The sequence below is a fragment of the Fulmarus glacialis genome, unplaced genomic scaffold (genome assembly GCF_000690835.1).
Source record: "Fulmarus glacialis isolate BGI_N327 unplaced genomic scaffold, ASM69083v1 scaffold11742, whole genome shotgun sequence".
Lineage (NCBI taxonomy): Eukaryota > Metazoa > Chordata > Aves > Procellariiformes > Procellariidae > Fulmarus > Fulmarus glacialis.
In genome coordinates, this window is record NW_009195943.1 from 71051 (window position 1) to 79468 (window position 8418).

Sequence of the window (8418 nt, forward strand, 5' to 3'; positions counted from 1 at the left end):
CGGGCAGCGCTGGAGCCATGCCCAGGCAAGCAGCCAGCCTGCACAGAGCTGCCAGGAGGGACCAGCCCCAGCGCCCGCTGCAGGCACTGGCCTTCAGGGTTTATACTTTTGATCCTTTTTCAAAGGGTATATTTATTTTTTAAATAATTTGATCCCTCTTTACTGTAAACAGGCAATGAATAAGTTGTCATGAAAGAGGGCAGGAGAACGAACGCATGCCAGAAAGAGAGAGGGAAAAAATATCTTTAACGGAGAGGACTCTTTCATCTGAACAGCCATTTCAGATGATTTAGACAGCAACTGAAACTAGCTCTTGGCTAACAATATACTCAAATATTTTAAATATTCTAGGAAATAGGAAAATACAGAAAATTTCTAAGAAACCATAAGCTCTTTCTGAAGAGATTAGTGACAATACGCTAACTGTACTCTCCTGCACTTTGTTATTTTCTAAGTATTTAAATAACTTCTAGTACAGATAAGCATTCTCAGATCTTTTCTGTTTGCTTGACATAGCACCTAGCATTTAAGTCATCACCCTGCTAATGTCTTGCTTTTCGTTTGCAAATATAACCTTTAGAGTGGAATGTAACCTTTAAAAGAGAATTGCAGCCTTGCAGAGATCTTTTTTTGATCCAAGCCGCCTGTCAGACCCACATCACCACTTCAGCTGTGACCTGGTTTGGTTGTGCCTGATAGTTATTCCTATCTGCATCACTTGGAGGAAAAGCATCTGCATCTGTTTACCTAGGATTTCAGCCTGTCTCCAGTTAGCCAGTATATAACACTCCTACAACACTCGCCCAAAACATCTCCCATGTCTCTTGCTAGCAGCCTCCACAAAAGGGAGCCGAGCGGTGCCTCCTCTCTGTTTCTGAACGGTCATATGCCCGTCCATGCATGGGCTGACGTTCACACTCCTACCACACAGGCTGCTCCTATGCCCAGGCAGATGCGGTCCATGTTGTGAGGAGCTCACCGACCAGGAGCACTTCCATGCAAATACCCAGTGGCATCAAGGAGCAGAAGAGATATCCCTGTCAATAACCATCTCCCATTGTGAGTAATAGAAGATCCCATTCCCTGAAAGTACACGTTCGTCTCATAACACTAAAAAAATCCCAGCATATGGTCTTTAAATGTCACAGACTACCCTCCCGTGATCCCACTTGGTTTCCAAAATTGGTAACATTGAGAATCAAAAATTCCAGGGCTCTCTATCTGTCTAGACCACAGCTGACTTTGGTTTTCTTTGTTTTCTTCCCGAACCTTCCAGTTTGGCACCTCCAGGGAAGAAGAGCTACAGCTCACACCAATTGAAAATAAGCTGCAGAAGACATGTGAGACCAGTGGCTCATTGCTGAGCACCACACAACCCTAGGCAAGCTGGGAGCCAGCTGAAGTTTCCCTTCAGAAGCATCACCTCTTTGGTTGCAACAGCACACCCCTGCTGCTGCAAAATTTGGGACATATTCTGGAGAAACATTTGGGAGACGTTGGAGTGAAGATACCTTACTATCCTGTCCTCCCTGTGCGTTTGTAGGTGTCTCTGTCCACAAACAGTGTCCTCACAGTGCATGTCTAAGCCGTGAAGTAAACGTTTCTGCTTTCACTTGAATAAGCTCACCCAGGACAGCACATCAGAAAGGGAATGTCACCGTGGCCTGTGTTCAGTCCCCTTTCCTCCATAGACTTGAAATTTAATTGCTAAAACATTTACTGCGGGAGGGGCGGGGGGAAGGATATGAAAAAGAAAGAAAAGCCTTAGGTTTTTTTGCCCCTGATCTTAAGCCTATTTGTTGACCTGTATAGCGCTGGCTACACGTAGACCTTGTTAAAACCTACCTAGCCGGCTCCTCATTGCAATCATCAAGCAGGTGAACTAGCTCAGCTGACCAGCTCCAGCCATGCTCCCTACTAAGCCCTTCACTGCACAAGTGCATGCACCCAGCACAACCCTGCAACTCCTCTCTGCATTCAGTGCCACGCTTGCCTGCACGATTTCTATCCACTGTATGACAAAAAGCATTGTGTGCCTGAACACAGCCTCCTTCCATTTAGGAAGCTGACTGAAAAAGGTTGCGCTGCCCAAATTGATAAGCAACCCACATCTGCACTCCTTTCCTCTTAGCCTTGGCAATGAGCTGTCACCCTGAGCAGAAGTGAGGTGCTGCCAACAGAGACAGGCAGCAGGAACCAGTTCCTTCAGGACATGCCCTTCTATAGTGTCCTTAACAGAGTGGGGAAAATCAGTCCCTTCCACCCCGACGGCCTCGCAGTATGGGCAGCCATCCACTCCTGCTTGGAGATACATCCCTGTGATGAATGTTTTCCCACCCACTAGAGGCTTGAACATCAACACGAAATCCCAGTGCGGATTTACAGTAGCAGTGGTGTGGCTGGAAGGAACTGCACTGGTGCACTTTGCTGACCTCTAAAGCAGCAGCAAACCACCTGAGCGAGATCTCCTGGGAGAAGGAAGGGGTTTTGCACTGGGCCCCTGTAGTTCATTAGTGGAGTAATCTCTATAGAAAGGAGTGGGAACTGGCTGAGATGGGAACGGAAGAAATGCTCATACATGACTAATGACTGGGAAACACGGGGGCTGTGGCAACTTTTCATTTCTTCATGGCTTTGGCAGAAGGCAAACATTTTCCATTTTAGTTTGACACGCAGACTAACCGCAGACTCGTAATTCCTGGTACCTGAGAGGCCTTTATGCACTGAGCAAGTCCCAAAACACTTCAGCACACCTATCCCTGTAGAAATGCTTTGCTTTAAATGATAACATGTCATAAAAAGCTCCTCAAAATGTAGCAACTTTGAGTAGGAGTTTGGAAGCATTTACTGCCTGTTACAATTAAATTTCAAAATTATGGATGAAACTCTTCAACAAAGAGATCTACAGTGATTCCTGAGCCCAATTACAACAGCGTATTGAGAGCCCACACACATTTTAAGTGGCATTCATACAAGTAGCCAAACAGAGGCTGGTTTACCCTTCCATTCCCGGTGCAAACAGCTCAGGGCAATATTTATTGTTTAAGGAAACCTGGTGAGATTCAGACTGTTCGTTGCAGGTTCCTTATTTGTTGCTGGGCAGCTCTTCTTTGTCGCTCTTGTCCTCTGGGCTGTCAAACTGCTATCTTTCACAGATCCTTACTGCAACAAAACACCCTGCAAGCGCACGCAGTGGAAAGGGAGAAATTACCTTTTTTTTCTTTCTGTCAAAGCTTCTGTCAGAGTGCTAAGGGACTAAGCAAGGACACTGTCCTTCTCCATGTCTGGTTTCAAGCTGAGCACTTAACAGGACAAATGGAGTCAGGCTTTACCCTTCTCCCAGGGCACTGTGGCTCAAGGCCTGAAGAACAGCTTAGCTTTGAAAGCTTTGGAGGTTTCTCTCCTATGCATGGCCCAAAGCCTGGCTGGTACCTTCGCGTCCCTGCCACTCAGATCACCTGGACTCCTTGAGCCTCCCAGGAGAGAAGACCTGTTCTGTCCTTCTTCTTTCTTCTGTCTATCCACGGCCAAAGCAAGAGGGAGATGGAGAAACTTACCATCTCCTAAAGGGAGGAATACAGCAGCTGTCCTAAAAACAATAAGAAAAACCAAGGCCCAAATGCTCAGCCAGTACCAGCTGGCTCAATGGCGGTGACAGAAACATAGTCCCACTGGCAAAACCCGTGCAAGGAACTGCTCAAGCCCCTCTCATATGGGGAAAGCTTAGTTAGAGCTTCATAAGAAATTCAGTAATTGCTGCTCCCTCTGCTCCTCTGTCTGCCCTTTTTCCCTTTCCCTCCACTGCTTAATATTAATCCCACCATGACAGTGGAAATAAGTCAGGGTACTGCCATGCCAATGACAATAATCACACTAGAGCAACACTTTGAGGGTGAATTGCACTGTTTATTGCCTTGGAGGAGGACAGCAAAAGGACCGGCTGTGCTTTCTTCACCCTGAGCTCGACTGCCATGTTATCTCCTGCTCTGAGGGACTATAAAAACTATGAGACAAACATTATTGCTTTACTTACAGGTTTCTCTGCAAATGCTGGCTGCCAGTTATTTTCTGAGACAGCTGGCAAGCAAAGGCGTAAGAAGATTTATTCCCAGCAGGTGCAACAGGGTATGTTCAGATGACCGTTTGTCCACCTCAGACCTCACACTTTGGCAATAAATTGTTGCCAGGTCTTGAAATGATATCATCTACGGCGTGAAGACTTGCTGCAGACAGGGCATATTGGAATCGGTCCCTTCTGCTGAACTCCTGCCAACAAAGGCTGCTAATAAGCCTGAAATATGCCAGCTGTGCTACGCTGCTGATGCCCTTGTAGACTTCCCTCTTCCTTTTAGCCACCGCCACAGGCCATTCAACTTGCAGACGCGATTGTAATTCACGCACATGCCTCTAGGAGGCATCACCCCCAAAAATGTGTGAATAAAACGGCTAGCGCTTTGCAAACGATCACCAGCCGCCCTTTTGCAGAGTGCTAGACTTTCTCCACTGGGACAAAAGTACACGGTGCCAAAGTCCAGCAGTTTTAAAGGTCAGTGACTCAATCTTCAGCACAGTTTCCTGGGGAAATTAGATTTATTGACTTCTGTATGTCCTGGGTACGTGTGTCCCTCACCAGGCTCACCCGGCAGGAGATGGCAGGCAACACGCTTCCTACTGCAAGTGTTACAGAGCGCAGGGGGTGACCTGGGCTCCCTTCCAGACCCCTGGGCCAGAGCACGAGGCTGCAGCCCCCCCGGTCCACCGCAGGCCCCCGACACCCCTGCTCTTCCACCTGCTCCGTCTGCTGTGTAGAAAGGCCGTCCTCTCCTGCCCTCCTCCCCCCGTGAGAGGTGCTGCTGTCACCAGCCGTCCCTCCCGAGCAGGCCAGCCACCTGCTACGACCAGCATCATTTCAGATGGCATGCGCTGGCACGAGCCAGGCATGGATTTAGCTCAATAATTACCCCCTCAACCTCCCTCTCCAAGCAAAATCTGAGAAGCCACTAGGTTCCCGTCCCGCCGCTGACGCACGCGGCTGCGTCTTCCAATTTCACAGGGACCTGTGCAAGACCCGCTCGATTAAACGGGAGCAGATTGCACCAGGGCAAGGTCCTCTGCGCACATCCACTACCTGTGATACCATTGCGTCAGCGGGGTCACTGCCAAGTTTTACACATAATGGAGGACTTTGCTGATATCTTGAAACCTTTACATCATCCCAGCTCCAGTTTGCTCAACTCTAACTCGGTCACCACGGTGCTGGGCTGTGTGTGCAGCACCACTGGACAACTCCTTCTCCGATCTGGATTGCCCTCACAGAAAAGCCTGACCTAAAGCAATGGAGCACAGAGACCCTTAGGCATGTCATTGCAGAAGTAGGAACCTCCTCTCAGAGCCCATTAGTCGTCAAAAGAAGATTTTAAAAGGGAACCTTTAGCAATGCTCTGTCACCTGTCACTAGACCAAGCTAACTGGCTTTGTCATGTGTTGCTCCTGTGGTGATTTCTTAATAGATTTTGCTCTTCTCCTCAAATCCTGAAGGAGGAAAATCCTGGTACGTTCTCCCAGCACCCCACTGTACCCCAGCACTGAGACTCAGGAGTCCCGCAGCAGCAGGTGATGCAGCGGGCACCTCAGGTACTGCTTACAAAGCAGCGGGTGCTTTTTATTATCCACATTCCCCCTTCTTCCTCTGCTTCCTTCTGCTGGTGCTACTGTGAGCGCTTTTGCAAAAGATAGCTATCCAAGATGAGAGAGCGGCCAGTGAGCAGCATGCTCCACACATGCACAAATCAGAGCAATGAAGTCCAGTACTGCAATACCATTTATTTCACAACCCCTCATAAGTCACTCCCTCCAGCCATACGATTTAGCTTCTTCGGGGTGCTCAGAACTGATTGCGATAGCCTGTGGTTTGGCTGCCAGACCTGCTCTGTGATATGACATCTTTTCCTAATGAAGGCTTTACATGCCTGCATTTGCCCTCTGCCTCCCCTGCCATGCTGCAAATCCACACCAGGTCTGCACTTGCCATAAGCCTGGAAGAACTCCTTCAGTATCCTGACTTTTTTTTTTTTCTCTCTCTCCCTGAACATATGTCCTTCAGATTGTCATGTAACTCATGCTTTTAACTTTGGCTCCCTGGTCACTTCCACTGTTGATTCAGCCAGACATAAAGTGCCAGAAATCTTAAGATAGTTGAAAGAAACAGAAACATTTCTGCACACACAGATGAAAGGAAGCATTTACAAGTAGACACATGAGAAAAGACATGTTTGGTGATCTGATTAAACAGAGCACAGATTTGCTTAAATTGAAGTCTCAGCTGAGTGAAAGGAGACTAAATTAAGTCTGGGATTTAAATTGTCTTTGCTGGATGTGTAACACATTAATAGATATCAAGCTCCTTTTAATAGCTGATCTCAAAGCAGTTGAGCCAGGACATGCGTGCCACAAACTTCCTTTTTAGATGAAGAAACTGAGCCTCGTGTGACGTGATTTATCCAACAAATGTTGCAAAACTGGGAAGAGGACGCATGTGCCACAGGTCACAGCCCAGTGCCCTCCAGCCGAGGTGCCCCTGGCCAGCAAGAGTCCCTCTAGGAGCAGCAGTGACACTGATGATGGGACCTGCTGCCCCGCACATGGGACAGACAGTCCCAGCCTGTTGCTACTTGCAGACTGTTACTCCCCGGCTTTCCCAATGTGTGCCTTTGGGAGCACGGGTGGGGAGCGTTTCCACAAGGATCCCTTCGTTCCTCCTCCCTCAGTAGGGTCTCCCCCGGAGAAGGGGGGAAGAAGGTGCAGATGGACAAGGTGTTTTCCAGAGAACACTGAACCTTTCACTCCCATTTATTGCTGCAACACAAACACTGATTTCGTTTTCTTTTAGCTGTACCCAGTGGCTCAGCGCTGCTGGAAAATCACAGTGGCTTTGCTAGATACACAAAGTGCTGCCATAAACGGACTCTGAGCACAATCTTATGGACACAATTTACATGCTTTCACCTACAGCAAGACTGAAGGAAAAAAAAAGGAACAACGAAAGAAAAGGATTCTCTATGTTTTTATTTTTAAGCTCTAAGGGGAATGGCTAGCACAGACTGCCCAGATGAAAGACACCATGACCTAACCCCTCCCAGTCCCCCAGCAGAGGTACCTCGGAGGCAGCAGCACAACCTTCCCACCACGGCTGCCTCCTGCAATTCGCTCCAGAGCCAGGCTGTGGCTCCCAGGCAGCATTCGTCCTCCTGCCCACCCAGTCCCGGCTGCCACTGCCAGCAAGGGCAGAGATACGTCATTCCCAGGGACCCAAGTTTGACACCAGCTCCCTGCGTGTCACTTGCGGCCCTCCAAGCAGCCTTGATTTCAGCTATCACACACAAAAGCCAGTTCCGAAGCTTCGTTCTAGGGCCAGCCAGGTGCTCTGATTTATCTTCTCCTGAGCACAGATCCTGGTTAAAGCTGCTCAGGTCAGATGCGGAGCTCAGAGCACAAAGCTCCTGCTCTGAAGAGCCTGAAGCCTGCAAGCAGATCCAGCGGTCCCAGCTGGATGGGGGAAGGATGGTGAATTGGAAGGTTGGGATAGGCACTGCTTTTCAGTTCAGCGTTTACTCAGAGCTTTGCCTGCTGTGCCCTGCTCCGTGTTTCGGAGGGCACAGCTCCAGTGCAAGCATCCCATTAAAAACCTCAGCGGGAGGCTCATGAGAGAGGCAGGAGCCAGGGCCCATGGCTGTGTGGACACATTTTGTGGTGCACCTTGATGATCTCCTAGACAACCCCTCTAAGCACACTTCATATTTTTCATCACTGCATTGGTGACAGTTACTGTCAGGATGACCTTAAAATACACACTCCTGGTGTGCAGCCTGTGTGCTGGAGCCAGACCACAGCACATCCATGGCACGATTACAGATTACACAGAAGATCTCCTAGGAAAGCATCGTAAATGGCCTTTTGCAGCCTCATTAAAAAGCCATAAAAATTACCAGCGCTTACCACTACTGGTAACAGTCTGCGGTTCTCCGAGACTGATGTTTCGGGGAAAGCTGCATGATAGCTTTGGGCAAAAATGTGTGTTTGGTTTTTTTTCTTTAGTAAGCATAATCATTTCTGCTGACTACTGTTACATCTCAGAAGGGCAGTCTGCCACCAGGTTTTTTTGTTACCTGCAGACATAAATGTTCAGTACTGGAAATACAGAGAACGGATAGCATACAGTGATCCAGATCAGCAAGTGGCATCAGTCAGCTATACTTGGGTTTACACCACCAAAGTTGCGGACCCAAAATTGAGCACCAGAAGCCTCAGCTGCAAGGACTTAACTCTATTTTAATCTGAGATTCCTGTAGCTACAGAGCAATCTCTGTGTGGGGTGTTTGGCTTTGCACGGGGTGCTTGGCTTTGGAGAGCCACCCTTCA

General features: G+C 48.5%; 1 protein-coding gene across 1 annotated transcript in view; it reads right to left on the reverse strand.

The window, feature by feature from the left end:
• Positions 1-8418, reverse strand: part of SLC22A3 (solute carrier family 22 (organic cation transporter), member 3) — a 31590-nt gene that overhangs the window by 22572 nt on the left and 600 nt on the right.